Here is a 16,069-nt window from a genome sequence, read left to right on the forward strand (position 1 = left end):
GAACAATAATATTATTATATATTTTTAAAGTAAATAAGACACCCTCAATTTGAGGGTTAGCGCAGCCTACCTAATGCTTAACATAACCGTTTTTCTGAGGCTGGGAGATTGGAATTAAGGTGGATTGGCTTCTGGTCATTTACTTTCTAGGGACGAATTTTTGTTGTGATCAATCCAGTTTCACTGGTTAAATCACAAGTCTAGACAGCCAACAAGGATCGGCGGCTTCTTATCTGCGCCTGGCATCACCTGCAAACGATACATTGAATGAAGCCACAACAAACCCACTGCTCTCTTTGGAAAGAGCTAGTTTAGGGGAGAGACCAGCTCGTAAACCCACCCTAATCTGGCCACAGTTTATTTTCATTCCACTCAGTCAATTGCGTTATTACGCACGGGTCAGACGTCTCAGTAATGACATCTCAGACCAAGTACCTTTGTGTGTTTTTAACCGGGCTACGTAAAGACTAGGCTACCTGGACACAATTAGTTAGCACTCATCAAATAATTTGAGATAATAGGAACAATTAACAAAAAAAATACAGTAGACTAAGATGAAATGTATAGACTATTATTAATTATCCCATTTGTAGTTGGCTATAAATTCCGTTTAAAAGTGGGTCTAACTTATTATTTTAATGTCTGATCATACTTTCACAGGATCAAAATAGACTCATGAATGGAACTATATCTTGTAGATATAATTTAATTTGTATTAAACACCATTATCCTAATTCAACTCAACTATTGGCTAGGCCTACGATTTATTGATTGATTGATTTCATTATAGTGTCATGCATCTTCATGATTCCCAGCCCACATGGGCTTATACACTGTAATAATATTATCATACTTATATATGGACACACTTACCTACCTACCTACCTACCTACCTACCTACCTACCTACCTACCTACCTACCTACCTACCTACCTACATACATACATACATACATACATACATACATACATACATACATACATACATACATACATACATACATACATACATACATACATACATACATACATACATACATACATACATACATACATACATACATACATACATACATACATACATACATACATACATACATACATACATACATACATACATACATACATACATACATACATACATACATACATACATACATACATAAACATTTGCATTCCTAATGAAATTAAAACAACTGAAAACACAAAACAAAAACAAAAACCTGTATCTAAATCGGAAGTTTGAATGACAATGGGTAGATAATAGATGTGTAATTGAGCTGTTTTAGAGACGTTGCAGGAAACAATGCTGTCTGTTAGAGATAACCGGAGATAACCAGAAGTTACTGACAGAGGAATAACAATATCGGTGCATCTAGGCCTGGAGAGGAAAGTTTCAAGAGACAAATGTCCTAGATACACATTTATTATACTGTAGATTCATAACATTTACAAAGTTGTATTCTTCCCTTTAAGGTAAAACACATTTCAACCCTATAAACTCAAAATGCCTGGAATGTTTGATTTGGATTGTGAATTAAGAGTTGGCAAAATAGTTTGGGAAAAGGATAGGCCTATGGTAATTTTGTTGGAATTGGTAGGCTATTTCAAACACAATCGATAAATCTAAGCGAGATCATAGGTCAAATAAACATGTCAACTTTATCAAACCTTAGTCAATCTGACCTATTTCATTGCAGGAATTATCAGAGTAGGCCGTTGCAAAAATACTGCAAAAATAGTGCATGATATCCTGTCGAATTGGTTGAATTTCAGATGGATTTTAACCTATACTTCTCATATCTATTGATATTTTACCACATAAAAAAAAACGGAATCATGTTTTATTAGACTTTAAAAAAAATACCCCACGACAGCCATCACATAATCCTATAACATCAACCTGAATTCGCTTTAATTTATGCTTTGCACAGAGCAGCCTGGAGAAGACCATTGCATATTTACATTTAATTTATTACGTTTCCATTTGAGCTTGCTGATAACCGCGCCAGTTAAGGCCTGTATGATTTAATCACTAATTGCAAAATAAAATATAAAATCATGATTTATAAAATTCCATGAAAACGACTGGCCAGTGTAAACAGAACATTCAAGAAAAGTCATGTACGCAAAGTTTAGAACGTTCGAAAAACTTAAGATGATGCAACGTCTATGTAGTATCTGTTGTTGATCTTTTATCAGCTTTTCAATGGGCGTGTCTATCCATTGCGTTAAACCAGAACCACAACAAACACTATTAACACTCGCTCCCGGGAGCGAGTGCACGCACGCACGCACACACACACACACACACACACACACACACTGAGAAAGGGAATACATTACATGTATTAATTGCGAACTAGAGAGACACTCCAGAGTTTCAACATTACAACAATATATGGTCTAATCGAATGACAACCCGTTTTCTGAGCTAGTCCTGTCAACCAATAAATTGATCCCATTCAGAAAAATGAACAGTTATGTTTTAGAGGAGTAAAGAATTACTCGAATGATTTCAATCCATGTATTCAGTCATATAGCCTACCTTTGCATTTGCATCTGTGATTGCGTCTTTAGTTCAGCGGACACTTACATAATATATATAATTCACATTTTATTGACTCCTCTCATTAATGTGTTTGAGAAAATAAGGACTGCTTGCCTGCCAACTGTCTCGGTCTAAAAATAACAGAGGGCATTTAGTTGCTACCTGGTCACTCAGTGCAACTGGACTCTTCTGAAGGGCATTGTACCACATCATGAATGATTGAATACACCAAACAATTTACATAAGTCAAGGTGTGATGCAACACTCTAATTGGTTGGACTTGTGAAATCGAATAGCAGGTCCTGTTTGGATAAATTCCAGCGTGTTGTCCCAGTCCCATCAGCGGCCGTGCGAAGTGAATGGAGCAGTACTGTATAGCGCGGCCGGTTACAGTGGCCCAGACCTGACTTACCAATGTTCCACACGGAGAAGGGATGTGTGGTTGGCATCATTCTTCCGCTAATTAGTGTAATACCAAAAGAGCCAAATACAAACTAATAATGCATATTTTGGGCTGTAATAAAACCATAATAGCTTTTGTATAAAAAATAATGACAGATACATTTAACGTTGAATGTTTAATTTAATAGTAGCCTATACACATTTGCAGTTAAAAGATGAATGCCAAGGCATGAGCGTGGAAGAGAGGCCGCCAAACTGACCTGGAAGGAAAAGCTGCAAGTCCAACATCTCAAGGGAATCACTCTGACAGCTTGATTTAATATAGAGACTATGGGGCGTTTTAAAATAGACAAATAAGAGGGCTGTGAGGAGAGAGTATCATGCAACATTGTATACGGTGGAATAACAATGAAAACTAAGGGTTAACGTTAAATGATGAGCAATGGCAGTTACCACTGATGTTATCCATGCAGAGAATGAGAACGACTTATTGACCCTTAATCGACTACGAAAAGGCTGGGAGGAGTTTAAGCAAGTAATGTGTCCCCTTTACAGAGGAATTTTCACTATCACTAGCTACATCACATACAGTAGATAATATTATTGTTCCTGCTTACAATGGGTTTGTCAAAATACTGTACATATTTTTTGAAGGATCCTCCTTTTTTTCCACAGCTAAATGTTATTTTGACTCCATCTGTCAACAAATAAATTATGAACACCACTGAGTATTTGCACTTTTTCCTCCCCCCATGCACTTCCTGTCAGGTCTCTTAAATAGGACCAATTCATCTTAGATGGGTAATGGCCAATTTAACTTCTAGTGACAAGAATTTAATCATCTTAGGTTACACAGATAATGAAAGAGCACTGTGTGTGGGTGTCAACATCCCAATGTAATACTGTTGTCCTTGTGGTACTTGTGTTCTATTGATCTGGAGGAATGGATGCTGCTTTTATGGGAAAGTGACACCATGAAGTAATTATTCAGATATTGTCAACCTTAAAAGCATGGAGTAGAAGGAGAAGGAGGAGAAGAAGGAGGAGGAGGAGGAGAAGAAGGAGGAGAAGGCCTGGGCCATACAGGGATAATTGTCAATGGCATAATAACACAGTAAGTATTCCATAGCTCTTGTTTTAATATTTAGTTGGTGTGGTATGAGAAAAACATAAAAACACACTAGCCAACACATTCTCTTCTCACCCAGCAGTTATATAGGCTATATCATTAGACATATTTATATATTCTGAACTCTATATTCAATTGACAGTATGTATTGCTCCAGGAATGGTCAGATATCCTACTGTAGATGACCTTGTGTGTGTGTGTTATATCCTACTATAGATGACCTCGTGTGTGTGTGTGGGTTATATCCTACTGTAGATGACCTTGTGTGTGTGTGTGTGTTATATCCTACTATAGATGACCTCGTGTGTGTGGGTTATATCCTACTATAGATGACCTTGTGTGTGTGTGTGTTATATCCTACTATAGATGACCTTGTGTGTGTGTGTGTTATATCCTACTATAGATGACCTCGTGTGTGTGTGTGTGTTATATCCTACTATAGATGACCTCGTGTGTGTGGGTTATATCCTACTATAGATGACCTCGTGTGTGTGTGTGTTATATCCTACTATAGATGACCTCGTGTGTGTGTGTGTTATATCCTACTATAGATGACCTCGTGTGTGTGGGTTATATCCTACTATAGATGACCTCGTGTGTGTGTGTTATATCCTACTATAGATGACCTTGTGTGTGTGTGTGTTATATCCTACTATAGATGACCTCGTGTGTGTGTGGGTTATATCCTACTATAGATGACCTCGTGTGTGTGTGTGTTATATCCTACTATAGATGACCTTGTGTGTGTGTGTGTTATATCCTACTATAGATGACCTTGTGTGTGTGTTATATCCTACTATAGATGACCTTGTGTGTGTGTTATATCCTACTATAGATGACCTTGTGTGTGTGTGTGGGTTATATCCTACTATAGATGACCTCGTGTGTGTGTGTGTGTTATATCCTACTATAGATGTCCTGGTTTGTGTGTGTGTTATATCCTACTATAGATGACCTCGTGTGTGTGTGTGTGGGTTATATCCTACTATAGATGACCTCGTGTGTGTGTGTGTGTTATATCCTACTATAGATGACCTCGTGTGTGTGTGTGGGTTATATCCTACTATAGATGTCCTGGTTTGTGTGGGGGGCTGTTACAGAAAGCACAGATAAGAGAACTGAACAGGGTTGAACTCCTATATCAGCCAAGAATCAGGTCACCAGAGCACAGGGGAGGCAACAGAGATATTCTGTCTGTCTGTCTGTCTGTATGTGTGTATTAATTTATATGTGTGTGTGTGTGTGTTTATGTGCATGTATGTACATCCGTGCATATGTGTGTACAGCTCACCGGGCTGGTGGCCAGACTGCATGGGATCACCTGGAACACATACAGAGTACAGTCAGTCACTCTGGTCCCACTGCCGACAGTGTCAGAGCGTCGTAAATCACCCAGCCCCACCCACCATAAATCTAGCGCAACAACAAAACACACAAACGCCCATTAAGAGGAGAAATAATGGTCAAAGCCACCCACTCAACAATTATTCCCTATTAAACACAGTGAAGGGTTAGCTATACTACATCCCTTTCCACTGAACCAAACTGTTATTAGGCAGTTAGTTGTGAGATACATCATATATTTACCTGTCATTGATGTGAGACAATGAGGCATTGAGGAAGAGTCACTTAGTGAAGGGAAAAACAACTGCATCAAAGATAAGCATCAAAGAAAATGATAGGTTAGACGCTCTGGTACGCCTATTCATGTCAGGGTTGGGGTCAATTTCATGTCAGTTCAGGAGAGGTTTTAAATTGTATGAAATGAATCCAACTCTGACTCATATCTCAAACCACTGACTGAAATAGTATTGCTGAATTAATCACCTTGTATTCGTGGGATGGCCTGCCTCCATTGTTACAGTAATAGCCCAGTCCAGGACATGACAGCTGGGCAGAGCAGAGTCTGCAGGGTCTGGCTCTACCAACCACGGTGACCCAGCTCCCACGGTGTTACCGCCACTTTAAGAAATTAAGCAATACCATTAATGGAACCAACCCTGGGTGGGGTTGAGCAGCTGACATGTTGCTCCAATCCACCAGGGCCCTGCCGACCATCCCCTCCATCCGTCCATCACACCATTATGACTGGGCCCAGTAATATTAAAATCCAATCACTCCCCAGATTGTTTGATTAAGGAGGGGAGGAGAGGATGAGAGGAGGAGAGGAGGAGAGGAGGAGAAGAGGAGAGGAGGAGAGGAGGAGAAGAGGAGAGGAGGAAAGGATCAACACACAAGGCAGAAGAAGCCAAGGGGTCTGGTGACTCTTCTGGGTTTGCATCCCAATGGCATCCTACACCCTATATAGTGCACTACTTCTGAATAGAGCCCCATAGACCCTGGCCAAACTTAGTGCACTAAACAGGCAATAGGGCGCAATTTGGGACGCAGTTAGTCTGCTGGTCTGAACCGTTATTGTCTTTCCCTAGAGGCTGGGGCCGGGGTCAGGGCAGGCTGTGGTCAGTATGGAAGGAAGGAAGAAAGAGAAACTCTGTGGAGGTCAGATCAGTAAATTGTGTCTGGAAAAAAGGCACTACACTATTACTTTTTCCCAGCTACAATTTACTGACATGACCTCCGGTGTGTTTCTCTAGCTTCCAAAGTGTAGTGACTGCAGCATCCTAGTCCCAGGTACAGACTAACCCAGACCCAGACAGCAAGGCCTAAATTGGAACCAGAAGGCCAGGGTGAAGGTTCTTGACCATGACGACATAAATTACCGGGATTTACAAGATTTAAAAAATACTTTTAACAATACCCCTTTTAATGTGTTCTCTGTTTAATAATGCACTTTAGGGTTTAAGAGCGCGATAAACAAACCAATAATTCACTGTTTTATCATCTGAAAGGTGAAGCCCTTCTGGACTAGGTTCTACAGCAGCGTTCAAAGGCTCCCTCCAAACAGTGCAGTATCAAATGAAGAGCTATTTTAAGATGCTTTGGAAGAGGTTTAAAACAACACCACTGATCTCTATCTCTCTCACGCAACAGTGGAATTGAGACAAATGTTGAAGGCAAAGCTAGAACAAATAGATGGGAAGTTCACGTCATGTCACTTGAAGTTGAAGTTCACATCATCAAGTCAGAGAGCAATGAAGGTATTTGTACCACAGTTTTCACATAATGTATGTATTTTCACATGGTATGTATCTTATCCATTCATTTTGAATTTAATTATGAAATTATTTTGATTCTTATTTTAATCAAGTTATTATTTTTTCTGTCATACGAAAATTCCAAGTTCCGATAGCACTAACTAAACAGAATATAAAGATCTGCTTCTAAAAATTATGAATGGAACTCTGGAAATGTCAACTCCACATTCTCTCTCTCTCTCTCTCTCACTCTCTTGCTCGCTCTCTCTCTGCATGTGTGATCTGGCTATCCTCACAGTAGCGTTTGGTTGTTTTTGAGAGAGCACCGCAAAGCTTCACAGTGAATCAATGATTATCTTCTCTGCCAAGATGCTTAAAGAGAACCTGGCAACAGAGGCGTTTCATAAATCCAAAATGAAATCCCGGGGAAATGAATCTTTCAGCAGGACATATACCTGTAACGTAATAATCCATAAAGCAATTCCGAATAACCATCTTCCCTGAAGGACCATGGGACCGCATACAGGCAGACAGTCTCATAATGTAAGCATTCAGAAGTTAGCGGGACTTTAGGACAACTGATGTCTGTGTTAAAGCAAGAGCCTGGAACCAAATGCACACTACTGTAGCCGTACCACCACAACCACTAATCACTGAGCCATCACATATAATCCTCTACCAGCCTGTATCTAGAGGAGCATCAAACAGCCAAACAAATTATCCTTCTTCAAGTGTGTGTGTGTGTTTGTGTATGTAAGTTGTGTGTGTGTGTGCCCTGCAGAGAAGACATAAAACAAGACTCGCCAGCCAGTGCCAGGGCCAGTGGGTTGTGTCAAAAACTGTGGCCCTTTCAAAGCTGCTTCCCCCCAGTCCAGTAACTATACAGCCGGGGGAGAAAAATGACTTTGCTCTCATTGTTCCTCCTCACCCACAGGCCTTTGGCACTGAACTGGATCCTACCTAATTCACAGAGGTATCTAACTACCCAGACCCAGACCCTCAAGGTAATAAAAGTAATGACAAGCGTTCGAACCGATGAATCAGCCCTCAATTACAGGGAGACACCGTAAAAAGCAACCTAGCCCTGACAGATCTGCCCTTTCTGAAGTACAACTGGTGGGTGTTTCTCTCAGACAGGGCTGCTGCGCTTTTACGGCATCCCATTACAGAAGTCTTAAAGAAGTTATTCTGGGAAAACAAAGGGTACGTAAACTTAACTTTGTGAAACACAAACACAGCCCAAGACTAGGTAGTTCAAGACGGTCAACAGTGGGCCTTTAGTCGGGCAGTTGGTTTTTAAGTCTGTAAAGTTACAATGACTGTGAACCGTGAGGTTAAGGACGTCACACTGAAGATGTACATTTGGATTAGCTTTACAAGTGAATGGAAAAGCAAAGAAAGTGAAAAAGAACGGACGGTACGGAGGAGCAGGACATAAACTATTAAAGGAGAGAAAAACGGATGACAAGCTAAATGTGAAATAGGCCTACCTAAACATGAATTCAGGTAACACAGAACTACCTAAATGTTACCCGATTCAGGAAACTAGGCGTATGTCGCAAGTCACGACTTCACAGGAGAGCTGTTTGAACATAAAAAATATTTGTTAATCAAAATGTGTTTTTTGGCAGAAATGCCTTCTTGAACATGTGAACTTTCATGCACCTTAATAAAAAACTTGTATGCCATCTGTAAATACGAATAAAATTGTTAAATTAGGAGCCTTGTTTTTTAAGCCACAGAAAAAGTAGCAACCTTCCCACTAGCCATGATTGGCTGAGATAATGAGTGGGCTGGAAATGCCGAGAGAGGAGTTTGGATTGGTCTGCCATGTTGAAAGCGTTTGTCTATTTGAGGTCGAACACGGCTTTAAAAAAAATGTATTGTGTGGTGGAGCTGCATAAGTGTTGCTCTCCATTTTCTGGAAGATCAATTTTTGAAATCAGTAGAATTAGAGTATGAAAGCTAAAGAGATTGAGAAAACACCTGTCTCTGGATTACATCTTCAAATTAAGGGCAACCGTGGTATGGCATTCCTGACAGGGAGATGCGTCCATAATGCATGTTGATGTATACAGGTAAAATATTCTAGCGTTAGCTAGCTACATTTTCAGATATTACACGTTTCGAATTTTGACAGAAAGTGGTTTCATTTCAAGCTAAAGTGTACTGTTAGCTATCTAGCTAACGTTAGCTGGCTGGCACCCTAGCTGATGTTATTATTTGTTTCCCAGCCGTTTGCTTTTCTAGTTAGAGCCTAATGTTAGCTAGCTGGTTGGTTAGCTCTCAGCACTGTGGCATTTTTGCCACTTTGTTCATTGTTGTTTAACTAGCTAATGTTAGCTCTCTGGCTTTTTATCTAACGTTACGTGACATGTGTGCTCTTAAATGTTGTTTACCTAGCTAGCTAGTTATATGTCTTAAGCTAAAGTGTACCATTAGCTAGCTAGCTAACGTTAGCTGGCTCCCTAGCGGATGTTATTATTCATTCCCTAGAGCTAATTGCTTTTCTAGTTAATGTCTAATGTTGTTCATTGTTGTTTAACTAGCTAACGTTAGCTGACTGGCTCGTTAGCTAATGTTACGCGACGTGTGTACAACACCCGTTGAAACCGGCCGGTGTCAGTAAACGTCTGCAAAAAATCATAATGAAATTGTTGCCAGCAGAGCTAGTTAGGCTGTTTTCATGTTATACAGAGGTAAACAAATCATCGGCCAGAGCGTCAAGTGTGCACTCCGAGAGCGAAACAAGATGGGTGGGGCTAAAGCTTAAGAGGGTGTGAACGATGCTGAATGGGTGTAGACAAAGAGCCCTTCACTAGATACCAAAACATTCAAAGGTGATTTTCTAAGAAGTGAGTTTACAAGTTGATCAACTTTCAAAGCAGAATTACTTTCCCATTGTTCCTCAAATGCAGTGTATGATATACAGTTTTTTAGCTCTGAGTCTCTACTCTTATCCAATGTAAAAAACAACACAATTTCACATTTTGCTACATAAGGCTGAATCCAGGTGGTGAGTCACAAATGTTCTTGCTACAGAGTTCAGGGTACCTAATGGAGAACACAACACTAATTACTCAGGGGGCTTAGCTGGTATACATTGTACTCTCTCCTTACATAAGCACTCAGTGAGTGAGAGAGGGAAAGATATATCAGTACACACACATTGCTACAGTTCCTGTTACCTTGCTAGTCTATACACCTTGGCCATCCTTAACTTTGAGACTTGAGTGTGTGTGTGTGTGTGTGCATGCATGTGTGTGAGTGTGTGTTACCGCTCCACAAATCTCAGAGTCTCATCTCAACCCCCCCCCCCCCCCCCCCCCCCCCAAAACACACAACAACAGAACAGATCTCCATCTTCTCTGCAAACATTTGCGTTAGCTGGAAGTCTGGAAGTGGGTACGGTCAAGTTACTGATAAGAGCCGAGGCTGTATCTGAGAGATCAGAGAGATGTAGAAAGAAGAGAGAGAGACCAAGAGAGAGAGACCAAGAGAGAGAGACCAAGAGAGAGAGACCAAGAGAGAGAGACCAAGAGAGAGAGACCAAGAGAGAGAGATCAAGAGAGAGAGACCAAGAGAAAGAGACCAAGAGAGAGAGACCAAGAGAGAGAGACCAAGAGAAAGAGACCAAGAGAGAGAGCGTGAGAAAGAGACCATGAGAGAGAGAGAGAACAAGAGGGAGAGAGAGACCAAGAGAGAGAGACCAAGAGAGAGAGACCAAGAGAGAGAGACCAAGAGAGAGAGACCAAGAGAAAGAGACCAAGAGAGAGAGCGTGAGAAAGAGACCATGAGAGAGAGAGAGAACAAGAGGGAGAGAGAGACCAAGAGAGAGAGACCAAGAGAGAGAGACCAAGAGAGAGAGACCAAGAGAGAGAGACCAAGAGAGAGAGACCAAGAGAAAGAGACCAAGAGAGAGAGCGTGAGAAAGAGACCATGAGAGAGAGAGAGAACAAGAGGGAGAGAGAGACCAAGCGAGAGAGAGAGGGGGGGGGGGGGGGGGTAGTGAAAGAGAGACCAAGAGAGAGAGCCCTTGTGAGGAAGTGACTGATGTAAGGACTTCACTTAACAGCTCCTACCACCTACTGACAGATAGTGAGATGAGAGCAAACTAAGGTTGTGTAAATTCCGCTGCCTCCTAAAACTGTCTCTGTTCAGACAATGAGACGACAGTCTGTGCATTGATGTATACTGGGGTAGGAAGAGAACAGATTTCGCAAGGCAATGAATAGGGAAACCAAGAACAACAAGATCTTATAAACGGATTTAAATATCCATATCTGGTTAACTGTGTTTGTCAGCAGTGGAACTTGAAAGAAACAGAGCACAAACTCACATAAAATCTTTTAGATTGTTTTTTAACTAAAGATAAATATATTTAATCACCACCTTACACATCTATAAGTGTTTATTTTAAACATCTAGGCTGATTTTTGAATTCTCCACCACTTTCATACTGCTGGAGAGATTATTGCATTACGTTACAACCATCTTAAAAAATAATAACTATCAGTTTGTCCAACAGAAACATAAAGACATATGCCTGCTGGTGTAACTCTGCTTACCTATGATGATGATAAAATAATCAACTGAATTACAGTAGCCTAATGGAGTTAATAAAAATGGTAGCAAATTAAGCATTTTATTTTAAATATCGCAAAAAAACATAAATAAAAACAGTATATCTTCACTACAAAGGGTCGTCTTCAGAAGTTAGAAGTGTGGAACGCCAGGAGGGTGATTCAACCCCTAGTCTGATAGGTTCCCAGTAGAGAGAGCGGAAACATGCACCAATGTTATTGTACAAATGACGATGTATAAGTCACTCCTGAAATGACTTTTGTACTATTAGATGGATTATTTATACCCTTAGAGCAGGCAACATTTATCATCCAGGGTAGTGGGTCCCCTTCAAAGTTCTCCTGTTTTATGCTCTGCATTATTTCTTGTGCACACACATAAACAAAGCTCCGGGCTGGGGGCGGTGAATCAAGGGGCTGTGTCACGGCGTGCCCCCCGGGTCAGGACAGCTTTCTTCTGTCGCCAGTGCTTACATTACCTTGTGAAAGGCTAAAGCTGCTCCAAATATCCCCTCTAAACATTTATCCTGCCTGTATGGACGCCTTGGAACCTGGATCCAGCGTGGAAACATTCCAGGGAGCCTTGTTCTACATTGTCCAGGAGGACATGTCTTTAGGATTAATAACATAAGAGGGACGCTTACAAACACTGTGTAAAAATAAAATATTTTTCTCAACATGGCTCTTAACAATTAAAATGCTAATTTGCAGAATTTGAACATTTGTATAATTGGAATGTGGAAATGTAATTGTCATGAAAACAGACACTTAAAACCATGTTTTACATAAAAAATATATATTACATATTTGATTAAAAAAAACATTTGTATTTGTGTTTTCTAGACCAGGCAGGCATCAATAAAGCCATGGCAGCAGCAACAGTTGTAGATGTAACAGACTCCAGCTAGGAGTAGTCTGTGTTTACACTAGAAGTGCTCAGAAATGAATTTCTCAACACTGCTCCAATCTGTCTTATCATCCTGTAAACGTGTTGCCTCAGTGATGAAGCTACACTTTCAAAACATGTTTAAATTCACCAAGTGATTTCTTTCATCTGACATAGCCTTCACAGCTCTCTCTCTGGGTGTCCAAAATGGCACCCTGATTCCTTTATTGTGCACTACTTTTGACCAGAGCCCTATAGGTCCTGGTCAAAAGTACTGCACTATATTGGGAATAGGGTGCCATTTTAGACAGATGTATATCTGTGACAGGGTCTGAAGAGCATGCCAAGCAGGAAGGAACACAGCAGCTTGTGATCTGCAGTGGCGAGTAAAGAGCAGACTCACAACTTCACAGTAGTGCAGAGCCTATTTCAAATTAGCAAGAGTGCAACCAGCTGGGGAACAAAATGAATATGCATGAAAATTAACTAGCTCTAATTCCCAGCTTGGTCATTCTGTTAATTTTTCCTTATGGACCAGGAGCTGAATCATCTGTCATTCCCTCTAATTTAATCACCAGCCTCCTCATTCAATTATCAAATATAATATGCAAATGAGCTGAACAATGGCCAGCTCATGCTAATGAGGTATATCACTATAATTAGATTGGAGAGGTAGCAACAGAAGGGGGGGGAGGGGGGGCTGTCATAAAATCAGGAGCATATCCTTTAATTAAGACTACAACATTTTTATTAGAATCTGTAATCTCCCCGTAAATTGTTGAATGGTCGCGGGCGGCGCGATGGACGCGAGGGAAGACATTACTCTTATTGGAAACCTCCCTGAAGACCCACACCACTGATAGTGGTGTGATGGTATCAAGGGACATGGCTGACTTAAGTAGCCTGGGGAACAGAGATAGTGAACAGGCCAACTGTGGCACACTGTGTCCCCTGTGCCAAGGCGTTGGAGCATGCATGGCAGCCAGTTAGACACAGGACAGGGAACCAACCAGGGTTTTAATCCTCCAGTCTGTGTCATAAATTATATCCTATTCCCTACATAGTGGACTATTTCTTGGGACGCAAACCTAGCCAGTCCGCTGCTGTACGCATGCAAGCACTGCTGCCTCCTTAAAGGGCACACACACACACACACACACACACACACACACACACACACACACACACACACACACACACACACACACACACACACACACACACACACACACACACACACACACACACACACACACACACACACACACACACACACAGTGAGTTATCAGGGCAGCACACGGCACAAAGCAGCCCTCTCCTCACCACCCTCACTGAACACAATAGGTCTCTCTGAGAGGCAACAGACTGCCTGCTGTGGAACACGACCAAGGTGTCAAACCAGCTGAAATATTTACAGAGGCACCTTTTCAAATCAAATCAAATGTATTTATATAGCCCTTCGTACATCAGCTGATATCTCAAAGTGCTGTACAGAAACCCAGCCTAAAACCCCAAACAGCAAGCAATGCAGGTGTAGAAGCACGGTGGCTAGGAAAAACTCCCTAGAAAGGCCAATACCTAGGAAGAAACCTAGAGAGGAACCAGGCTATGTGGGGTGGCCAGTCCTCTTCTGGCTGTGCCGGGTGGAGATTATAACAGAACATGGCCAAGATGTTCAAATGTTCATAAATGACCAGCATGGTCGAATAATAATAAGGCAGAACAGTTGAAACTGGAGCAGCAGCACAGTCAGGTGGAAGTTGAAACTGGAGCAGCAGCATGGCCAGGTGGACTGGGGACAGCAAGGAGTCATCATGTCAGGTAGTCCTGGGGCATGGTCCTAGGGCTCAGGTCAGTTGAAACTGGAACAGCAGCATGGCCAGGTGGACTGGGGACAGCAAGGAGTCATCATGTCAGGTAGTCCTGGGGCATGGTCCTAGGGCTCAGGTCCTCCGAGAGAGAGAAAGAAAGAGAGAAGGAGAGAATCAGAGAACGCACACTTAGATTCACACAGGACACCGAATAGGACAGGAGAAGTACTTCAGATATAACAAACTGACCCCAGCCCCCCGACACAAACTACTGCAGCATAAATACTGGAGGCTGAGACAGGAGGGGTCAGGAGACACTGTGGCCCCATCCGAGGACACCCCCGGAGAGGGCCAAACAGGAAGGATATAACCCCACCCACTTTGCCAGAGCACAGCCCCCACACCACTAGAGGGATATCTTCAACCACCAACTTACCATCCTGAGACAAGGCTGAGTATAGCCCACAAAGATCTCCGCCACGGCACAACCCAAGGGGGGGGCGCCAACCCAGACAGGATGACCACAACAGTGAATCAACCCACTCAGGTGATGCACCCCCTCCAGGGACGGCATGAGAGAGCCCCAGCAAGCCAGTGACTCAGCCCCTGTAATAGGGTTAGAGGCAGAGAATCCCAGTGGAAAGAGGGGAACCGGCCAGGCAGAGACAGCAAGGGCGGTTCGTTGCTCCAGAGCCTTTCCGTTCACCTTCCCACTCCTGGGCCAGACTACACTCAATCATATGACCCACTGAAGAGATGAGTCTTCAGTAAAGACTTAAAGGTTGAGACCGAGTTTGCGTCTCTGACATGGGTAGGCAGACCGTTCCATAAAAATGGAGCTCTATAGGAGAAAGCCCTGCCTCCAGCTGTTTGCTTAGAAATTCTAGGGACAATTAGGAGGCCTGCGTCTTGTGACCGTAGCGTACGTGTAGGTATGTACGGCAGGACCAAATCAGAGAGATAGGTAGGAGCAAGCCCATGTAATGCTTTGTAGGTTAGTAGTAAAACCTTGAAATCAGCCCTTGCTTTGACAGGAAGCCAGTGTAGAGAGGCCAGCACTGTAGTAATATGATCAAACTTTTTGGTTCTAGTCAGGATTCTAGCAGCCGTATTTAGCACTAACTGAAGTTTATTTAGTGCTTTATCCGGGTAGCCGGAAAATAGAGCATTGCAGTAGTCTAACCTAGAAGTGACAAAAGCATGGATAAATTTTTCTGCATCATTTTTGGACAGAAAGTTTCTGATTTTTGCAATGTTACGTAGATGGAAAAAAGCTGTCCTCGAAATGGTCTTGATATGTTCTTCAAAAGAGAGATCAGGGTCCAGAGTAACGCCGAGGTCCTTCACAGTTTTATTTGAGACGACTGTACAACCATTAAGATTAATTGTCAGATTCAACAGAAGATCTCTTTGTTTCTTGGGACCTAGAACAAGCATCTCTGTTTTGTCCGAGTTTAATAGTAGAAAGTTTGCAGCCATCCACTTCCTTATGTCTGAAACACATGCTTCTAGCGACGGGCAATTTTGGGGCTTCACCATGTTTCATTGAAATGTACAGCTGTGTGTCATCCGCATAGCAGTGAAAGTTTACATTATGTTTTCGAATAACATCC

This window comes from Oncorhynchus kisutch, linkage group LG3 (genome assembly GCF_002021735.2).
Source record: "Oncorhynchus kisutch isolate 150728-3 linkage group LG3, Okis_V2, whole genome shotgun sequence".
Classification (NCBI taxonomy): Eukaryota; Metazoa; Chordata; class Actinopteri; order Salmoniformes; family Salmonidae; genus Oncorhynchus; species Oncorhynchus kisutch.